The 22,496-nt window shown below is 35.5% G+C and overlaps 1 protein-coding gene across 4 annotated transcripts in view; it reads right to left on the bottom strand.

Moving 5' to 3' along the window:
- The window catches only part of LRRC4C (leucine rich repeat containing 4C), a 1,220,402-nt gene that overhangs the window by 252,360 nt on the left and 945,546 nt on the right, over positions 1-22,496 (bottom strand). For 3 of the 4 annotated variants that reach the window (XM_046014217.1, XM_046014224.1, XM_046014219.1), the window contains one exon: positions 10,339-10,461. The exons of the other annotated variant lie outside the window; for it this stretch is intronic. The gene's annotated coding sequence lies outside the window, so the exon portion shown is untranslated. The remainder of the gene's footprint in view (positions 1-10,338; positions 10,462-22,496) is intronic. 4 annotated transcript variants of the gene reach the window in all.

The following is a 22,496-nucleotide window of genomic DNA, read 5'->3' as shown; positions in this document are numbered from 1 at the left end:
GCCCACATAAACCTGCCTGCAAATGTTGTAGCAGCTTTATTAACAATTTCCCCAAATTGGGAACAACCAAGATGTTCTTCAATAGGTGAATGGATAAAGGAACTGTGGCACACCCATACAATGGGGTGTTATTTTTTGAGAAAAAGAAATGAGCTATCAAGTCCTAGAAAGGCATGGGGGAAACTTAAATGCATATTGCTAAGCGACAGAAGGCAATGTGAAAGGCTTTAAGGCTATATGACATTTTGGAAAAGACAAAACTGTAGAGCCAGTGAAACAGTGGTTGCTAGGAGTTCAGGGGAAGAGGAGGAGAGGAAATGACCAACAGCTGGAACATGGAAGAACAGAAAAATTCTGGGCACTGAATCTATTCTGTGTGATAATCTGTGATGGCAGAAACATAACATTCCACACTTAACAATACCCATAAAACCTAAAAAAAAAATGAACCCCAACATTAACTATAAATCTTAGCTGATAATAATGTATAAATATTTGTTCACCAACTGTAACCAATCATAAAAAAGGCACCACACTAATGGAAAATATTAGTAATAGATGATGTTGTGGGGTTGGTGAGAGAAGGGGGCACATGAGATCTCTTTGTTTATTTTGCACAATTTTTCTGTAAATCTAAAAGTACCCTGAAAAATAAAGTCTAAGAAATTTTTAAAATAAGGGAATTAATTTAAAAATTAAAGTCACAAACCATTTAGATAATCTAGAGCAGTCTTGAGGATATGGATCTTTTTGTTTGATAATGTTAAATAAGGAGTTTCTAGCAGCTCTCATCATAAATGTCTGGTTATAATTTTGTTTATTGAAGTGTCCAGGTTTAGATAACAAAGATTGAAAAAAATGCAGAATCTACATTTATTGCCCTGAAAACATACCCAGAAGAAGCAAACCAAAGCAATGAAAACAATTATTTGTTGAATATCTACTATGTACCAAATTCTCCTGAGAGATAAAAATAAATTATTTGTCTTCAGCACAATTCCAGGATATGCACAATTTGTTTAGTGCTCCCACAATGTCAGGCTATGTGCCCCATGCTAGGATACAGGCTTATTTTTTGTCCTGTAGAACCTAGCCATCAGGGATGGAAAGTAGATATCAGTAAATAACCCACTATAGCCACTAGGCACATGAGTAAAATAAACAGCCACCAGGCACATGAGTAAAATAAAGGTGTGTACAAAAGGTTGTAACAGTAGAGAACAAAGCTCTCAGAAAGCACCGAGCTTTGCTAGAGAGATAAGACTAAGTGAGGAAGACAAAATGCTGACAGAGTGCAATCCAGTGGCCAACTATACAGCTCTCATACTTGTCATGCATAGTCAGTTCAACAGGGTTTGGAATACTCCATGGGTAAATGAAAGCATAAACTTTATAATAATTTGGATGTTTTATTACCTTGTGTGTAATATATTATATATGGCACTTATCTATCATTTCCCTACACATCATTTTAGACAGATTTAGATAGTTAATTCAAAAACATGTTGCTTTAAAATATCCAGATTAGAAAAAGAGACTTTCTTAAGAGACACCAAAGATGGGGAAACTGAAATGAATATTGACACTTCAAAGATGCTTTTGCCTTGATTCCTCCCACTAATCTTTCATCTCTAGTTCTCTTTTGAATGAATGATTTAATGGACTGAATCCAAGCCTGGAAGGAAAAAAAAAAAAAAAAAAAAGAAGAGCCCATGCAGTAATTCTTTGGAGAGAAGAAAGACAACAATAGTAGAGGATACCAGGGTATTTAATTTCAAAATATGTGGGCATTGACTCTGAACCTCTAGCAATAACAAAAAGGGCCCAAAGAGCAACATCATAACCCAAGTGGAAAGAAAATTGCAATGTTGATTAATAGGACAGGATGCAATGGCCTTTTAATGATTTCTACACTGTACCTGTCTCAAAGGATTGGAATTACATGAGCTCAGGGCTATGACCCCAGACCAAAGCTTTCAGAACAAGGGATTTTATGGGATTTGATTAGGTGTTCTCCAGATAAATCACAGGAAAACTAAAATCAAATGTTATTTCTATATAGACACATAGCCACAGGATCTAGATTCATGACATGACGCCCATAGGAACCAGGAAAGACAGCACCGGAGATCTAACCTGAATTTGTATTTTAAATTGTCCTACAATAGACAAGACCACAAAGAGTAGGAAAGGGGGTAAAGTTAGGACAAAATGGAGGGATAGAGGAGATAAAAGTAGAAGTGAGGAAAAAAATGAATAATCTTGAACGAATGGGGTTGAAAATACAGATGGAAGAAAATGGAGGGACAACAACAAAGTAGTTCAAGACCCCATTGTTTCGGGCTCCTGAAATTTCTGAGGATGAGACCATGAAAGAAAAAAATGCTAGAAAACAAAGTTACCCTGTGTGTAGTCACATCCCAATCTGCTAGAGGAAGAACACAGCTCTTATTTATATACACCTAATGAATCTTCCAGGCAGAAAAACCTTTCCTCCAAAGGGAAGAGGGCAGGCTACTGACCTTCAGTTAAGAATTATCTTCAAGGGTCTAGGGCGAATGTGTAACCTGGTGATAGCTTGGGGCTGAAGAGCTGGTGAAGTAAGATAAATCCTTCTGAGGGCCACTTGTTCCTTTTCCTCCCTCTTAGATGCTTTCCAAAACAGGCTGTCAACAGCTGACGTCAGATCTCTACTCAGTCCTTCTCTGACACTCTCAGACAAAATAACCAACTGGACCAACCCACAAGGTGACCTCCTTGAGTCTAGGTTCACTTGCCACCTCTAACATCTCAAAAGATACTCTGCATTTCACAGCCCACCTTCCTGACCTTGTGACCAGGGGATATACAGCAGGTAGAGAACCGAAGAGGCACAGAAAAAAGAGAGAGAGAAAGAGGAGGGAACAATGGGAAAGGTAGAGGGAATCATGGGTTTATTACATTTTGGCAATTTTTCATGTTCTCAATGGGTTTTACCATTACCCAAAGTCAGAGAAATATGCACATTAAATGAAACTGATTAGGGGAAATTTAATTTTATACTGTATTTATTTTTTTCAATATGTCTCCCATCTACCTTGATGGTCTCAATGGTAACCATGAAGTTTCCCTAATTATCCAACTCTGGATCTAAAGAGATTTATATTGTTTTTCCCTTATTCATCTATTGAAGGTCTATAATGATATGATACAGATAGATTGAGAAAATCCACAATCATCTTTAAAGAAAACATCCTCTTGATCTTCATCAATGATAGGTTCTAATACGTAAAGTGTATTTAGTCAGGGAATCCTTCTTGTATTCATTTAAATATCTTATATTCCAAGGCAGCTCTTTGCATAGATACTTGGTGATAATCCTTTTGCCCTGCTTGTTTGAGTTACCAATATGAGTTGTGACAGTAACCCTGGGCCCCTACTTTGTGAAATCCTGTGTTGTAGAGGATGGCATAGCTATCTAGTTTCTTCTGGTGTCTCCATAATGTTTTCTTAATCCTGGCACCTGTGCCAGTCACCTTTACTAACTAGATAGCAGAAACGAGAAGAACTGGAGTTCGGTATCAAAGCCAAGAAAATTTTGGGACACCTGGGTGGCTCAGATCATTAAGTGCCTGGCTTCGGCTCAGGGATCCTTGGATCCCTGGGATCCCTGCATCAGGCTCCCAGATCAGTGGGGAGTCTTCTTCTCCTCTCCCTCTGCCTCTCCTACTTCTGCCCTCTCTCTTGCTCTCTCTTTCTCTGTCTCTCTCAAATGAATAAATAAAATCTTAAAAAGAAGAAAAAACCATGAAAATCTGAATGTATATCCAGTGCAGCATTCTAGAAAAAGCAGGGGACTGGGATCAAAGCCTTGTTTTGGGGTTTCAGCAGGTCATGCAGATATTGCTTAACTTCTTGAGTCTGTGTTTTCCAAAAACTGGATTCAAACATATTTGTTTGAAGTTTTCAATTGCCTAAGAATTCTCTGATGTGTTTATTAAGATACAGATTTCTGGGACCTATGCCCAGATATTTTGTCTACATGATCTTAGGGCCCTGGAATAGGGGTCCAATCTTATGCTCTGATGGGAGAGTGTTCTGTTAACACAGCATCTACAGGGTTGTCCTGAAGTACATCAAAGTCCACAAAGGAGTTGCTCACCCTGTAGCATAGGTATTATTTCTGGTTTTACTTTGATTTATTTTTCTTGTTGATTAATACACTTCAGAGACCTTCATTTTGAAATCTCTGATTTCATTGAGCATACTCACCTTTACTGTTTCCTCCTCCATTTTCTCCATCAGACTCTATACTTCTAAGGAAATGTAATACTTTTACCGTGCTGGGGCCTAATGACCCTTCTATTTTTATATTTAAAATAAAGATTTGGGGCTGATATCCAAGATCTATAAAGAACTCCTCAAACTCAACACACACAAAACAGATAATCATGTCAAAAAATGGGCAGAAGACATGAACAGACACTTCTCCAAAGAAGACATACAAATGGCTAACAAGCACATGAAGAAATGTTCATCATCATTAGCCATCAGGGAGATTCCACAACCACCTTACACCAATTAGAATGGCCAAAATTAACAAGACAGTAAACAACAAGTTTTAGAGAGGATGTGGAGAAAGGGGAACCCTCTTATACTTGGTGGGAATGCAAGTTGGTGTAGCCACTTTGGAAAACAGCACGGAGATTCCTTAAGAAGTTAAAAATAGAGCTACCCTGTGGCCCTGCAATTGCACTACTGGGTATTTACCGCAGATACAGACATAGTGAAAAGAAGGGCCATCTGCATCTCAATGTTCATAGCAGCAATGGCCACAGTCACCAAACTGTGGGAAGAGCCAAGATACCCTTCAAGAGATGAATGGATAAAGAAGATATGGTCCATACATACAATGGAGTATTACACCTCCATCAGAAAGGATGAATACCCAAGTTTTGTATCAACATGGATGGAACCGGAAGAGATTATGCTGAGTGAAATAAGCCAAGCAGAGAGAGTCAATTATCATATGGTTTCACTTACTTGCTGAGCATAAGGAATGACAGGAATGACATGGGGAGATGGAGAGGAGAAGTGAGTTGGGGGAAATCAGAGGGGGAGATGAACCATGAGAGACTGTGGACTCTGAGAAAGAAACTGAGGATTTTGGAGGGGGAAGAGGATGGGGGGTTGGGTGAGCCTGGTGGTGGGTATTAAGGAGGCATGTATTGCATGGAGCACGGGATGTGGTGCATAAACAAGGAATCTTGGAACACTGAAAGAAATAAAATTACAAAAAATAAAATAAAATAAAATAAAAGATTTGTGTGTGGCTTTATAAGTACACTTCCACTGCCTTCAGAGGGGTTCTTTTAATTACTCAAACTAAAAGGGATGGTGAAGGAGAGGAATTTTATAAAGATAAAAGTACAGATTTATGGCAAAATATTAGAGAAGGAAGAGAATATTTGATGGAGAAACATAGCAAAAAATTGACATTTATTTTTCATGTTACAGTTGGTGATATATGCTAGGTGCTCATCTTTTTCTTTTAATGGGTAAAAAGAATAAAGATAAATTAAAGAAACAAAATCTAAGGCACGATTTTGTTAGTAAATCTTTCATTTGCCTTTTGACACATAATTTTGAGAATCTGTGTGGAAACACATTCCAATGACCTCAAGATCACTTAAGATTTGTTGAAGATGTAAAAATAAAATAGAAATAGAAAGTTCCCTAGAGGGCCTTCTATTTGAGTTATAATGCATCTTAATGTTCTGTATAATACAAGTACTAATAAGATACAGATGCTTTTCTTATACGGATATAGAATTCAGGCATAGAAGCAACACAAATATGAGGGAAAAAAATAACCTGAGCTTTAACATTCTGTAAACTGAAAATATACTTCAAATCTGAAAGAAATTCTTGCTAGGATTTTATTGGGCTTGCCATTTAGATTAACTCAATCCCATGTACCATATGATTTTGATATCCTGTGATTTATAACATGGATTTAAAAGATCAGGATGATTTATCATCCCCAAGCCAAACTCTGGAAACATTTCAAATAGATATAATTTAAAAAGAGGTTTTATCTTCTAATCGCAGTGTGACAGAGAGTGTTCATAATGTTTTGATGACGAGGTGCAGAAAAATTTTAACTTCAAAAAATGAATTCAGGAAATAGTGTAATTAAGCAAAACATATGGGATGATATAATACTACTGGCATTCATCCTAGACATCAATTTTGAAGTTAAGTAAAAGCTAAGAAAGTGAAAGAGCTCTGCCATAAAAAAAAAAAAAAAAAAAAAAAAAAAAAAACTTTTAAAGAACTTAGACACTGACGAAATGTATAGCTCTGAGTAATGGAACCCTCTGTACCAACACCATCACCGTTCCCAGTTAGTAAATAAAAATTAGAATAAAATCTCTTTTGTCCCTTTTTTACTCAAGGATAACTATTGACAAGTTGGAAGGTCAGGAAGTATTTGGTGGGTAAAGGCATGTTTCAGACCAGGAAATTTCATATACGAGGACAGAGAGCTGGGAGCAATGGTTGACACTACATAGAATGAAACAGGTGTGTCTGGCTGGACCCAGTGTCCAAGTGACATCTGATAGCGGGCTGAGAATGAGAAACATGCAACCAATACAGTGAAAGGTATAGCAACCTAAAATGTTTTAAAGTTTAAAATTTAAAATCAACTTGAAATATTTAAACTTTAAGTGTGGACAAGTTTGTAGGGAAATAAGCATTTCTCTATAGTTGTGGTAGGAAAATAATTTTTCTAGGACCCAGTTTTGTAGTTTGAATGGATAATTTATGACACTATAATTTTTCTTTTGGAAAATATAATGCAATAATTAAAATGTGTATGTAGATTTAATTGTACAATGGTCATTAGAAGGATGTTTGTAATATGGAAAAGTTGGGATTAGACTGAATTTCCAAAAAGATGCTATTTGTTGAATAATTGTAGTACTTTAATGCAATTATAGACTGTAGCATGATTATAATGATGTTTTGGAAGCTTATTTTTTTCTTAGAAAGACAGTTTGGTTAGTAGAGATAAAGAGATTGTTTAGCACTATAAAGAGTATGGTATAATTTTGAATAAAAGAAAAAATAAATACCATGCATGAGAAAGTATTCAGAAGAGTATAAACCAACCTATTTTACTACATTTGTAGCACATGTCATAAGCTGAAAAAATGTTTACTTCTACATTACCCATTTCACCAATCAGAATAGAAATTCTATGCGTTCAGAGACCGTGCTTACCTGTGTCACCAGTATACCCCACTGTCTAGTATGGTACATACTATGAGATCGATAGAACTTTGTTGTTTTTTATGTAAATGTTGACTAGACCTCTGCTGAGCACGTGAATAAACCTAACAGTGTTTCAGCTATTCGTAAAAACTCATGGCTAGAACGCTGGTTCTTTCTGTTTTCTTATTTCTGATTATTTCTGTCCTCTGACTTGTTCCACACAATGACGTGTTATACATGCCACGGAGAGAAAAGCATCCCAGCGAAGCCAAGGACCAGGTTACATCAAGCTTAAGTATGCAGGTCAAGACTCAGATGAAGGGGGATGAGAGCTTGGTTCTGACACCACATTATTAAAATCAAAGTCAATACAAAAATAGCATCATAAAAATCAGGAGAGTTTTAAAATGGTCCACTAATCAGTCATCTCAATAAAGCAGTGACTCAACATCATCCTTGGTGTCGATGGTTGTGATCATTTCATTCATTTCACTGATGTATAAAATATCAATTTCTAAGCCAATCTCCTGCACACATTGAAACTGCTATTGAATGTTAATTCTTACAGATAACCCTACAATTAATATATTGGTGAAAAGCTATTTTTAAAATTGAAATGTATACTTTTTTTAAAAAAAAAGTTTTGTTTATTTATTTTAGAGCCCGAGAGTATAGAGGGGAGAGGCAGAGGGAGAGGGAGAGAGAACCTTACGCAGACTCGGTGCTGAGTGTGGAGCCTGCCATGGGGCTTGATACCACGATGCTGAGCTGAAACCAAGAGTCTGATATTTAACTAACTGCACCACCCAGGCACCCCTGAAATGATATCTTAATAGACATTCTAAGGAATGTGATTTTTTTTTAATTAGACCCATATACTGAAACAGATCAGAATGTATTCAGAGGGCAGTAGCTGGGATGGGAGGGGGTTAGCAGAAACAACCAACAGTTTGCATTAGAAGTGACAATGGTAGTACCATATGCTAAAGGCTTTCTCTATCAACCAATTTTTCACTAGTAATGAAAGTGAAATGGAGCCATCAAAAACCTTCATATGACATGAATAATAGCTGCAGGAACTGGGGCAGTTTAGTCTATAAGACTGTGAGAAAACACCCGGAAGGGGCATTTCATCATTTCAAATACACAGCACACTGACATACAGAAAACATTTTAGACTTTCCAAAAATATGGCTACGAAGGAGAAAATTAAGACCAGTGGTGGGACTCCCAAGAAAACTATTTCAAGTTCATTTCCAGGAATAATTTCTAATGGAGATAATCTACAGATGCAACGTATCCAATTTTCCTGCATTTTTACAGGAAACAATAACAACAACAACAAAAAATACTGGTATATCTTCCTCAATAGGTTAAGTCCCTCAAGGGGGAAAAATGTGATTTCCTGATTGCCGTGTGATTTCTTTAGACACAGCAGCGTTCCTGGCATACTGGAAACCTGCAGCAACGGTGCAAGGCTAGGCATGAGCTGAGAGCTCCACATCACTGGGTTGTTCCTGCAGTAAAGGTTACAGCATCATCTAGTGCCAAGTCTTCATGATTCAAAAATAAAAGTTCCATTTTCTATAAATATTTCACCAAGTTCTCTAAATAGTTGTTTTCTTCATCTTTGTGTTCTCAGAATTACTTTAAAATTGTATTTAAATTGTATGTGTGTGTGTGTGTGTGTGTGTGTAACTACTTAGGACAATTATTAGATTTTACTATAATATATCTAACCATCCCACTTCACAGGTCAAAAATCTCTTAATTGCCTCCTCATTACCCACTGGATAAAAGCCAATTGCACTGCCATTTGGGATTTGTTCTTTGCCTACCTCTCCAGTTCCATTTCTTGCTCTCCCTCCCCCTCCCCAACACTGATGAACCTCCAGACATTCTGAATGTCTGTCTCTTGTTAAAATGTTTCATGCTTTCTTGCCATCACGCTTTTACTGGTGTTACTTTAACTGTGAAGAGTAATCATTGCTTTCCCGGTTTTTCTAACTCCTACGCTTTGGTGTGGGTATCACTTCTTTGTAAAATCTTCACTGATTTCAAAATCTGGATTCAGAGTTCTGATAGCATCTGATATTTTCCATGTCCCACCCTATAGAGGCTCATCCTTCTTAATTTTCTTTCTCCCTTACCACATTATAAATTCCAGGAGGATAAACATCATGTCAATCTTCTTAATTGAATAAATTTAACATATAACATCACATAGGTTTAAAGTATATGGTGTGCTACTTTGATACATTTGCATATTTTAATGTGATTGCCAATGAAGTCATATTTATCATATTACATAACAATGGATAATATTATTGTCTGTATTCAATATATTATGCTTCAAATCTCTATGACTTATTTACTTGCTAGTTGCAAGTGCGTACCCTTAAATTTCATCAGTTTTATCCTTTCCCACTATTTCCTGGTAATCACCATTTTATTCTCTGCTTTTTATAGATTAATAATTTTTAAATTCCCCATATAAGGGACAGCATACAGTTCTTATCTTTCTGACTTTTTTCACCCAGTATAATGTGCTCAAGGTCCTTCAGTGTTGTTGCTAATGGGAGACTTATCAAATGTTATAAATCCATTAGTGCCTGTACATACCAAATGCTCAATAAATATTTGTTAATAACTGATAGCAAGCTGTTTGCAAGGCATGAATCAATGAGCTCACAGAAGTCTGAGTTTGTGTTTTCTCTTTCAACCTCATGCTCTAGCATAGGAAGTAATCCACACGGTGAGAGGGATTAGATTTAATTATTTTTTTAAATTGTTTTTCCTGATATATTTCTTAGATCCTGGCATCAGTGCACAGTCAGTCAATCTCTCTCTCTTTCTCTCATACACACACACACACACACACACACACACACACACACAGAGTAAGCTCTTATCTGACCACAAACATCTGTGTTTGCTAGGAGAGCACAGTATAGACAGGGCAGTCACCTGAAATGTTATATTGACAGAGCTGTCTGTCATCCTGTGTCTACGTTGAATACACTAATAGGTATGCAGGATGTGGTCCGCGGAACCATGTGGCTTATTTTGGCTATCACTTACCCTTTGAGTACCTTTGGTAATTGGCTATGTTGACAGAAGCAGCCAACATTTCGTATTAGAGGTTCCAGTGGGTGCATCATGTGTTGATTGCTTTCTCTGTCAATTCATTCTGGTTGCCCAGTACTGAAATTGAAATGAAACTATCACAAATCGGTAGCTCATCAAAACTAAAGCAAGACGGACAGCCTATTTCTTCTGACCGGGGAATATATCACATGGGTATGTTTTAGCCTCTATAGCCCAATGCACACGCACATTTTCTGGCAGAAAGGGGAAACATAATGGAATAAAAAGGGTGTAAAATAGTCTTCAGCATATGAAAACTATATGTATAAATCCACAATCTGATAATTCTTTAGGAACGAAAGCCAAAGCTATTTTGCGTGTGTGCGGATGCGTGTGTGTGTGTGTGTGTGGTTGGATTTGGTAACTGTATCAGTTTGTATATAATATACATGAAATATCACATTTCTTCTGAAATAGAGCTATACCTCTGTGGCCTTCAGACAAAAGGAAGAGGATGTGAAGAAAAATGGAAAAATGGGTAGGGAGCTTCAAAGTGAAGGAAATTCAGTTAAACCATTTGAGAAGAGAACACTGAACAGAAAGCAGAGTCAGTATTCTCTTCTCACAGCCAGGACGGCAGGAGTCTTCCTTTTTCAGACCCCAGTGGTAAATTGAATTTCACTGTGTGTTTACACTCTGCACTTTTTGTCTCTATTTGTCAGTGTAATAAAAGTTGGTATCACATACTGCCATGATTGTTTGAAAAATATTTATTCTAGACGTTTCAATAAAAGTTCATATTTTTATAGAGTATTTGCTATTTGTTGTTTTCAAAATGATTTATTTGGCCCTTTATAACTACCCTGTAAAATGACCAGGCAGATATATTTTATTTCCATTTTAGAGGAGGAAACTAAGACTTATGACTATAGGGTTTACTAATGACAAAATGGAACCAGAATCCATATCTCCTGACCTGGTTCAATACTCCAACTATTAATTTTCCCAGAGGATACATACGGCATCTAGAAATGTTTATATGGATTCACTTGGACAATTGTCAAATTAGGAGCATAAAACCTTCTTCACTACATAAAAATAGCTAACACAAATGTGTTCATTTATATTTATCCTCCCCCAAACAATAATCAATACAGGACCATTCCAAATGAGTCTGAGAGCTGATGTACATACAAGAGGGAAAGGAAAAAACTAACATTTTATTGGCGAATCTATTACAGCCTGAGTTCAATATCAGGCATGTCAGAGAATAAGTACTTTGGCCCAAGAGTTGGTAGAAGGCAGATCTGTCATGACAAAGTCAATTCCGTCACACCGGATTATGTTCAGTCTACTTACAAGGGTCTGGGCAGAAAGCATTTATGCAACTTTGGGGTTATTATGGATAACTGATTTAATGTTTAGTTGGAAATAAAATGATCCTAGTCATACTTGTGATGAAGTTGAACCTGGGTGAGAGTTACAGTTTGTATGGTCTTCTCACCATATAATTTGAAAATATGGCTACATTTTCTGGGTGTTATTTTCTTCCTATAAAATGAGTAATTTGAATAAGATCATTTACATTATTTATTCTAGCTCTAAAATCTCATCATGTGGTTTTATTTTTTATTGTTTTTAAATTCTGGTATAGTTAACATACAGTTTTATACTAGTTTCAGGTGTACAATATAATGATTCAACACTTCTATATACTACACAATGTTCATTGTAAGTATGCTCATTAATCCCCTTCATCTATTTCACCCATCCCCTCCCCACCTGCCCTCTGGTAACCATCTATTTGTTCTCTATAGGTAAGAGTCTGTTTCTTGGTTTAGCCCTCTCTCTTCTTATTTTCTTTTGCTCATTTGTTTTGTTTCCTAAATTCCACATAAGAGTGAAATCCCTGACTTATTTCACTTAGCATTATACTCTCCAGCTCCATCCTGTCATTGTAACAAGATTTCATTCTTTTTTTATGGCTGAGTAACATACAATTTTATATACATACCACTTCTTTTTTATCCATTCATCTATCTATGAATACTTGGGTTGTCTCCATAATATGGCTATTGTAAATAATGCTGTAATAAATATAGGAGTGCGTGCATCCTTTTGAATTGGCGCTTTTGTATTTTTTGGGTAAATACCCAGTAGTGCCATTACTGGATTACAGGGTAGTTCTATTTTTAATATTTTGAGGAATCTCCATACTGTTTTCCATAGTGGCTGCACCAGTTTGCATTCCCACCAACAGTGCCTAAGGGTTCCTTTTTCTCCACATCCTTACCAACACCTGTTTCTTTCTTTCTTTCTTTCTTTTTTTTTAGATTTTAGCTTTTCTAATAGGTGTGTGATGATATCTCATTGTGGTTTTGATTTGCATTTCCCTGATATGAGTGATATTGAGAATCAATTTCTGTGTTTGTTGGCACATTATAGGATTTTATACAGCTCCTAACCTGTGGGACACAGTGTAAACTGTGTGGTTATGGCAGTATGTGTTTCCACAGAAGCTCTTATCATAATTAGGCAGGGATTTAAATGTTACTTTAGACAAACCAAATTAGCTAATCAAGGATTTATAGTTACAGTTACTAGTGAGGTCACAAATATAAGCCAGGAAACAATCATCTTTGATATGCTTCCCCAAGTCATGATGATCAGTAAAGAAAACATTTCAAAACTCTCATTTATCTAGTTTTTTTTAATTGGAAGTAATACAGAATAAGATCATTTACGTGTTAAGACAGACACACTAATTCCTATATATGTTAACAATAATAAACTTAAGAAAAATAAGGACAATGTGGCATATTACAATTGGACAATTGGTGTCAATTTTGGAATCATTTATCAATAGAATAGAAAAAGAGAATCAAGATTTTAGCTACTGCAATTATTTATGGCTTTTATTCCTCATCTATTTGAAAGAGAGCAGATCTGATCATCTAAGTGTCAAAATCGCCTAAGCAAAATACTAATCAATTAGTACCATTATTCTTAGAGAGGAAGAGAACACTGAGGCTAATCAAACATCATCTCTAGAGACAGAGAAGGGAGGTGAGGTGATGCCTCAAATCTTACAGAATTGACTTCCAGAAAGAAACTCCACACTCTGTGTCACTAAAATTCGAGTCTCGTGGATTTTTTTCTACACTGGGTGTAGAGTTTTCTATAGAATGTTAAAATATTTCTTGCAATAACAACCATCAAGATTTTCATGGAACCCTGCTCTACTAACAGGGTGTGGCCAAGGGCCTTGTTTTGCACAATGAGACCAACACAAACAGGGCACAAGCAGATTCTTTACAAGTGCTTGTGCACAGGGGCATTTCTATTTATTTTTTCTCCTAGACTCTTCTGGCACCATGTGAATAAGCCCAAGCTAATCTGCTTCATGATAGCAAACTAAGGCCAAGATGTCATTGTCATACCACATCATAGGCAGTCACCCCCAGAAGACTAGGTCACCCAAAGGTGGCCTATGATGCATGAGTCCACCTGAGATTAGCAGAATATGGCTTAGCTGAACTCTGCCCAGTTGAGCCACACAATGATGAGCTAAATAAGGAGTTACTTTAAGCCACTAGAGTTTGTGGTATCCTCTAAGATAATGCAATATGTATGGATATAATCAACAAATGGCAGCATGGAACCAGCTGCTAAGCCAGACATCTTGATTCCTCACCCTTCCTCACCATGCTCTCCCTTGCTCTCCACATAAAACTACACATCTAGCCTTGCAATTCTACCTCATAAGTGACTCATTCTTATTCATAAGTGAACTACTCCTTTCCTTAGAATTCTTCTGTCTCTATCCTAGCCCATGACACCCTGAATTTCTTTTGTCACACACCCTCCTGTCAGGTAGTCCTCTATCCACCTCTGTTAGTGTCCAAGTTCATCTTCCACTCTGCAGCCAATTCATATCTGACAATAATACTCTCTTGTTTAATATTTTCAATGGCCTTCTATTATCCTTAAAACACAAATCAGACATTATATCTTGGCAAGACAAATACTCTCCTGTTTTTCGTTTTAGTGCAGTATCACCCTTCCAAAATTTAAGTTAGCAGGCGTTCGGCCCTCCCAATTGGAGATAATACGTCCAAGGGGCTCATGTAACCAAGTTCTCAACAACGGAATGTATAGAATTTTATGTCAGTTCCATAAAAGGACATTGTGTGTTGTCTACTTCCTCACTTCTTCCATCAGGGTGGAAACTAGATACAGTGCAGGTAAGCTAACTTGAATCTATGATCATGTGGACCTCACCCTAGGGAATGGTGGAGTCATAAGAAAGAGGGAACTTGGGTCTTCAGATGATCTGGTAGAACAGAGCTGCCTATTCTTACCATACCACTCCTTTTTCTCTGTATGGTCACATAAAAAAGAAATAAACTTCCATCTTCTTTGAAATACTATATATAAGGCCCTTTTTAGATTTCTTAGCTTGGAGCCTAATTAATATATATTACTTTTATGGATAGTTGGAATTAATATTGCTCCTGTTACTGTCCTGGTCCCACATTTTTCAAAGGTCCTCTTTACTCTCTGACACCATAATCATCTGCTGTTTTGTCCCTAGAGCATCTATGAGAACTTTTACCTGAGTTTTTCTCTGGGTCAATGCTTTTCTACCTTCTTCTTCTAACTAAATGTCATCAAATTGTAGGCCTAAGCTTAGATAGTATTTTTTCTATAAAGACTTCCTTGCCATCCCCAAGTCTGGGCTATTTTTTCCTCTCAAGTGTGACTTTCATTTTCTGACTCATTCTATTAAAGCACAAATCATGTTATTTTGGATTAGTTTGTCTCTCTGACTAAATAATATATTCTTTGAATGCAAAAACAATGTCTCATTCACCATCATATATTATATCAAATGATATACAAATTAATTAAATTAATTAATGCAAATATATGGAAAATATGCAAATATATGGGGAAGACTGGAAGGAAATATATTTTTTAAAAAAGCAGTAGTGGGGAGTACTCACTCATCTCGAAGGAATATGTATATACCTGGGTAGTAGAGTTATAAGGGATTATTTTTACTTTGTTTATTTCAATATTTCCCAAAGTCTCTAGAATATGAATACTAGAATATTCTAGGTAATATGAGTTCTCTAGAATATGTTATTTTTATAAACATAAAGTACAATATAACAAAATATTTTTCTTCTAAAATATTAGGCATTGGAGACAAAAGCTTACTTCTACTTTTGACTTACATACAATCAGAACATAAATATTAACTGGGTAAAATATACTTCTGTCTACTAGTTAGGAGCACTTTAGGCCCAGGCTAGCAACAAGGAAATTTTGAAGTTCTAGCCCTGGACCAATGAATAAAATCAATATGAGCCTCTCTTCCTTCTCTCTGAGATGAATTTGTGTGTACTAAGAGGTACACTGAGGATGATGGATGTGGCTACAAGAGATTCCCTTGGTGCTTCTTTGAAAAGGCTTATTTGTCCTGCTTTCTACATAACTTTCTACATAAGTTTTCATAAAAGCTTTAAGGATTAGGCTTGTTTCACAACTGAAATTTCACACTCTGGAGAGACTATGAGAGATTCTTAAGGTCTCATCTCAAAGGACATTTGCATAGAATGGGATTTTATAATCTAAAAATTAAAAACGACCCCATTTCTTCTAGCCTCCTGAACGAGGTGGTAAATGAGCCCTTCATGTGGATCTGGGAAAGCACAGCATCTACTGAAAATATCTGCTTCTCAAACATGGAGCCAAACTGTAGCTCAGACATGTTGATTTCTTTGTCAGCAGATAGAATATACTCTCTATTTTTCTCCTTTTCCCTTGAAATAGATGACTTGATTGAATTTGGTTGGTGTGTATTTAGTTTTGGATTCATCATTGCTAAACTCATTCTTCAGAAAGGTAATGTTTCACTGTATGGAATCAGAGGAAATCTGCCTGAAAATCATCAGTCTAATGAAGACTGGTCATTCATTCTGATGAGTTTTCCTCATTTTGTCTCAGAATGAGGACAAATGTCATAGATATATTACACACAGAGAAAGTCTGGGCTAAGGCAAAGGCAGAAATTAATTTAATCTCCTGTTCTAACTTCAACTACCTAAATCATTCAAACCAACAACAGCAACACAAAATTAATAGCTTGACATACTTTTGTATTTAACCTTGAAATATGGTCGGGCAAATTAAACCAATTCAACATGGGAATTCAATCAGTATAAAAAATCCATTAGTGATTGAGACCAATTTATTAACCAAAGAAATGTAAACTCAATATAATTGCATCACACATTCTATAGCTATAACTCAGCTGAAGGAAATGAAAGGAATTGGCAAAGAGGATAAAAATATTAGGATGGTGGTATTTACTAAGTGTACAGCTTAAAATATTAATTATCAAATTATTTCCACTTACTGGCTATATGTTCAGGTAAACTGCAAAAATTCACTAAAAATTCACTAATAATTCATTGATAGATAAAAGGAAGAATTATACAAATCCATTTCCCGTAACCTTACTTAAAACCTTACCACATTCTACTACCATATGGAAAGAAATGCAATCAATCAGATTTAAGATTTGAAATTCCTACCAAAGCCCTTTGATGAACTGCTTATTTTCAATATAACAAATTATTTCTATGATGGAAGTCATAAACTAAACTCTGAGATCTTTTTTTTTTTTTAACCCTGAGATCTTTTGTTGAGTTTTCACCCACAACATTTCAACTAAAATTGATTTAACATATAACAAAATAAAAACACTTTGGGGGATTTGGAAAGGAATTATCATACATTTAATTAAATCATATATCTGGAGATTAATTTTACTACAAAACCCTTTTCTAGAAATTTCCTTCTCTTTAAACACTACTAGTATTAGGAAATTTACTACTTTTAGGAAAAGTCTATTTTATTCTTAGCCAATTTTATCTCTTCTTTTTATCAAGTTGTAAAGTTATTTACATGCTACCTCACTTGAAACTCCAAGGGCAGGGAAGACTCTAAAATTAAGCTATAAATATCATAATTTTTGATGAGGGTATAGATTAAGTAATTTGACTAGAGAGTAAAGGTAATAAATGTAGAGTAATGTTTAGAACAGTAGCTGGCAGACTGAGGCCCACAAGCAGCCTGTTTTTATATGCCAAAGAATAGCTTTTACATTTTTTAAATTGTCAGAAACAAATCAAAATAAAAATAATGTTTTGTGCACATGAAACTATGTGGCATTTAAATTTCAGTACCCATAAATAAAGTTTTATTCATACACAACCTCATACATTTGTTTACATATTGCCTAAGACTACTATTGCACTATGATGATAGAGTTGATTTGTAACAGAGATAAAGTTCAAAATATTTAATATCAACTCTTTATAAAACAAATTCACTGATCCCTAGTCTAGAAAAATGTAGTCCAATATAAAAATAATGTGAGGCACATATGTATTTTGAAATTTTTGGTAGCCACATTAAAAAACCATAAAAGAAACAGATAAAATTAATTTTAATAATATATTTTAAGTCAAATATCTCAAACATGATCATCTCAATATGCAATCAATATAAAAATTATAAATGCAATATATTACATTTTTGTCACACTAACTCTTCAAAACATAGTGTGTATTTTACATTTATAGCTCCTCTCAATTCAGACCAGTCATATTTCACATACTTAATAACAATCTGTGGCCAGTAGCTACCATACTGAGCACTGTGGGTCTAGATAATAGGTCTTCTCATATTCAAACAGATCTCCAGCAACTAAATAGTATGTTCACATTTGATTGAGCTCATGTTTTCTGCCCTATTCTCTTCAATTCCCCCTTCCTCCCTTTCCTATGAAGACCTGGGTCAAGGGGTGGTTTGCTAGAGTTAGGATTTTCAGTTATCAGGGTGTAGAAAAGAGGCACTTCTTCATAGGGTTGTTCATGGTACCAGTGGAAAATCCTGAAAGTGCATTTGTTTATGACTACCTAAGTTAAAGTTCTAAATTCTGAACTGAATCCAACAATCTAAGTGTTGCCTCTCTACTGCAAAGTAGGAAGAAATGTCATCTCTTTTGTTCTAGAGATAATTTTGTTATCTGGAGATAATCTGTTAATGTAGTCCAATTTGCTTTCTTGGCAATACATCGCACCGTTGATTCTTTATTATACCCATGGGAAATATCACCTCTATGTCTTTTTTTAAAATACTGCAATTAAAGCCACATGAGCCTGTCTTATGCTTAAGTAAGGTTTCTCCTTTCCTTTCTTACTTCTGTGTTGTGACTCAGAATCTATGCTCACATAGAATGCTGGTGGTTGACAAGCAGGACTGTGTTCTCTAGCTACAAAAAAACAGTATCTGTATTCCCGTTTTGAAGGGGCCAAAAGAGAGAAATTGGTTGATAATGTTGATGTAAGTTTACATTATTTCACTACATATTTTTCTGAATTTTTATTGTTGTTAAACATCTTGATGGTTAAATGATAATAAAACATGTAGGAAACTTGTTACTGAAGGAACAGAGGAAAATTCACCTGTGCCTACTTTATTCAAGCACTTTTATTTTTTTTTGTAGACTTGTGTTCACAGAACTGTGATTTTATAGTATTTTTAATTTGCACAGTAATGTTTTAATGTAGTAAAATTGTTCCCAGATTTTAAGAGGGAATTAAACACACCAAAAATGTATGTCATTAAAATACTCCATTTGGTTGTTTCAGATAATAACAGTACATTTCCATGTGCTTCAGTATTGGGGCATGTTGAAGAGCCATTGTTCTATAATACATTTCATTCTTTTTTAAAAAAAATATTACCATATGATTTCACTCATATGTGGAATTTAAGAAACAAAACAGATAAACATAGGGGAAGGGAGGGAAAAATAAAATAATATGAAACAGAGAGGGAGGCAAACCATGAGAGACTCTTACTGAGGGTTGCTGGATGAGGTAATTGGATGATGGGCATTAAGGAGGGCACTTGATGTAATGAGCACCGGGTGTTATACACAACTGATGAATCACTAAATTCTACCCCTGAAACTAAACTATACTATATTTTAGCTTAATTGAATTTAGACAAAAAAATTCAAAAGATATGTTACATTATTCTCTCTTACTGTTTTCACATCAAAGCCAAATCGCTCAATGGGGAGTATGGAATACAAATCCTGAATATAAAACACTTCCAAATCAGTTCTTATTTTTTCCATCTCAGACCATAAGATAAATCAAATGTTAACTGCTGCAGGTTCTAAGAAATAATAGCTTGATTATTATAATTACGGCTGTCAAAGAATAGTTGCATGTTCTCTCTCAATAAATAATAGGCACTCTCCTAATTTCTCCAGTGAGGCACAGACTGTCAGGAATTTCAGTGAAAATAAAAACAGACAATATTAATACAACAATGGTAGCTAATATTTTCCTAGGCCTACTATACAAAATACTCTGTGCAGAGATTTCTTATGCGGTATCTCATTTGATACTCACAACAATCCTATGAGATTACTCCCAATATTGATGCCATTTTACACGTCAGAAAACAAACTTACTGAGGTTGAGTAGCTTTCTCAAAGTTACAATATAGAAGAATACTGATTTTCTCCAATAAAATACTATTTTGTTGTTGTTGTTGTTCCCCATTGAGGAGCCAATAGTAAAAATCCTTCTTTTTGCTATGATGGTTTTTTCACTTTTAAAGCATATTTCCATGAAAATTCTAGCTTTCATTCTAAACCTCTAATGAAAACAATTATTATATATGCTGCCTATTTTCCAAAATAAGTCATAATTTGTGTCTTGAAAAAATATCTCTGCAGAGCCAGAATAAAAATGACAATAATGGTATATACTAATAAACTGTATTATAAACTGTGTCTTTCCTGAGGAGTAGAAATCACAAAAAGATGCCACATCCAGATTTATGTAATTTATCAATAATAAATAAATTGCATTATTGATCAGAGAGTTATCATCTCCCTTGTTGAACTTTGCTTCTTTCCTGGTTTTCCTTTTTTTTTTTTTCTGTGAATTGAGAGTGTTCCTTTCAGTTACATGGCCTCAAAAAATCTCATAATCTTTTATTTCTCTCCTGCTCACATGGAATAATTCATCAACCCTTTAAATTCTGGATGGACAACAAATATAAACCCCTTTTCCATTTTCACCTCCTTCACCGTAATAAAGGCACTCATTCTGTCTTTTCGGTTGTAATCGCCTCCAAGGTGAAGGCCTGCACTCAGGCCTTTTCCTTCTGATTCACCTTGAATATTTCTGCAAAATCCCTTTATGTGAAGCACAGTTCTACATAGTAGTTAAGAGAACTTTTCCTGGGGTGTGTTCCCAGAATTCAAATTTTGGCCCCACCACTGACTCACTCTGACTCTTGGCCATTCCCTAAAACAGTAAGCCTCAGTTTCTTTTAGCTAACATGGGAATGACAGCTTGCCCTTGCCATTAGGTTGTTCTTAAGACTATGTGAAATATGCACAGCATGTAAAATAGGGCCCAGAACAAAAATAATTAGCTACTATTATCATATTCAGGGAAAAAGCCTTCATTGGTTTTAAGTTTCTAAACATGGCATTCAAGACCCTGGGTATATGGTTCCAATCCATTTTTGCAATCATAATTTCTGATGATTCCAAATGAATTCAATTCAACATCTATTTAGCCAGAACCCATCTACATAATGGAGGGGATAAAAAAAATCAGGCAGAGTCCTTACCTGGAAGGATCTTGAATTCTGGTAAGACTAAGAGGATCATAAATAAATAACCATACTATAGCATATCAAGTACCATGCTGTGGCCCATAGCAGGAAGTGATTGGTTCTTTTGAAAAAGCTTTTGGGGAAGAGGCAAAGAAGGCAATATTTGGACTAGGCCTGCTCATAAACGAGGATTTTACCAGGGCAGGACATTAAAGAAAAAGAGGAGAGCATAAGCAAAGCATTCACACACGCTATACTCAGTCACAGAGGGCCATATTATATACTTGCCCGGGTGCTGCCCTCCTCTGGTCTTCCACCTTCTCTCCTTATAATTCCCACCTTTCTTTCAGCTTCAACACTTAAAATCTTTTGCATCTCTCAAGGCCCGATTCAGACATTATTTACTCAACGGAGCCTTGATTTTGCTGGCTGGAAACTCTTTTCATTTCTCATTCCCATGGCAAATTAACTAAATCTTTCTGTGGTGCTCCATATAGTCTATCTTCATAGTTATTCAATGTATAGAAAGTATGCTCCTTAAAATTAGGAGTTATATAAAATCTATTTTTGCGCCTCTTTACCTAATACTTAGGTAATCTCTGGTAAATATCAGAAGATATTCGTGTGATTAAATTACTGGGTCTTTAAAGTTTTTATTTAAATTTTAGTTAACATATATAACTAATGAATCGTTGAACACTACATCAAAAACTAATGATGTACTATATGTTGGCTAATTGAACATAAAAAAAATAAGTAGTACCAGTAAAAAAATAAATAAATAAAATAAAACATACAGTGTAATATTCATTTCAGGAGAAGAATTCATTGATTCATCACTTGCATACAATACCCAGAGCTCATCACAACAAGTGCCCTCTGTAATGCCCACCAATCACCTGTCTAGCCCATTCTGGACCTACCTCCCTCTATCAACCCTCAGTTTGTTCTCTATCATTAAGAGTCTCTTATGGTTTGTTTCTCTCTCTCCTTTCTCTCCCCACCAATATGCCCATCTGCTTTGTTTCTTAATTTCCACATATGAATGAAATCATATGACATTTAGCTTTCTCCGATTGACTTATTTCACTTAGCATAATATATTCTAGGTCTATCCATGTCATTGCAAATGTCAAAACTGCATTATTTTTGATGGCCAAGTAATATTCCATTGTATGTTTGTACCATGTCTTCTTTATCCATTTATCAGTCAATAGATTTGGGATCTCTCCATAGCTTGGCTATCGTTGATAATGCTTCTATAAATATTGGGGTGCATGTAGCACTCATTTTGTCTTTTCTGGTAAATACCTAGTAGTGCAACTGTTCCATTTTTAGTTTTTTTAGTAACTTCCATACTGTTCTTAGCAATCAGACAACAAAAAATTATAAGGCATCTAAATTAGCAAGGAAGAAGTCAAACTTTCACT

The sequence above is a fragment of the Meles meles genome, chromosome 8 (assembly GCF_922984935.1).
Source record: "Meles meles chromosome 8, mMelMel3.1 paternal haplotype, whole genome shotgun sequence".
Classification (NCBI taxonomy): Eukaryota; Metazoa; Chordata; class Mammalia; order Carnivora; family Mustelidae; genus Meles; species Meles meles.
This window is presented reverse-complemented; position numbering and strand designations above follow the sequence as displayed.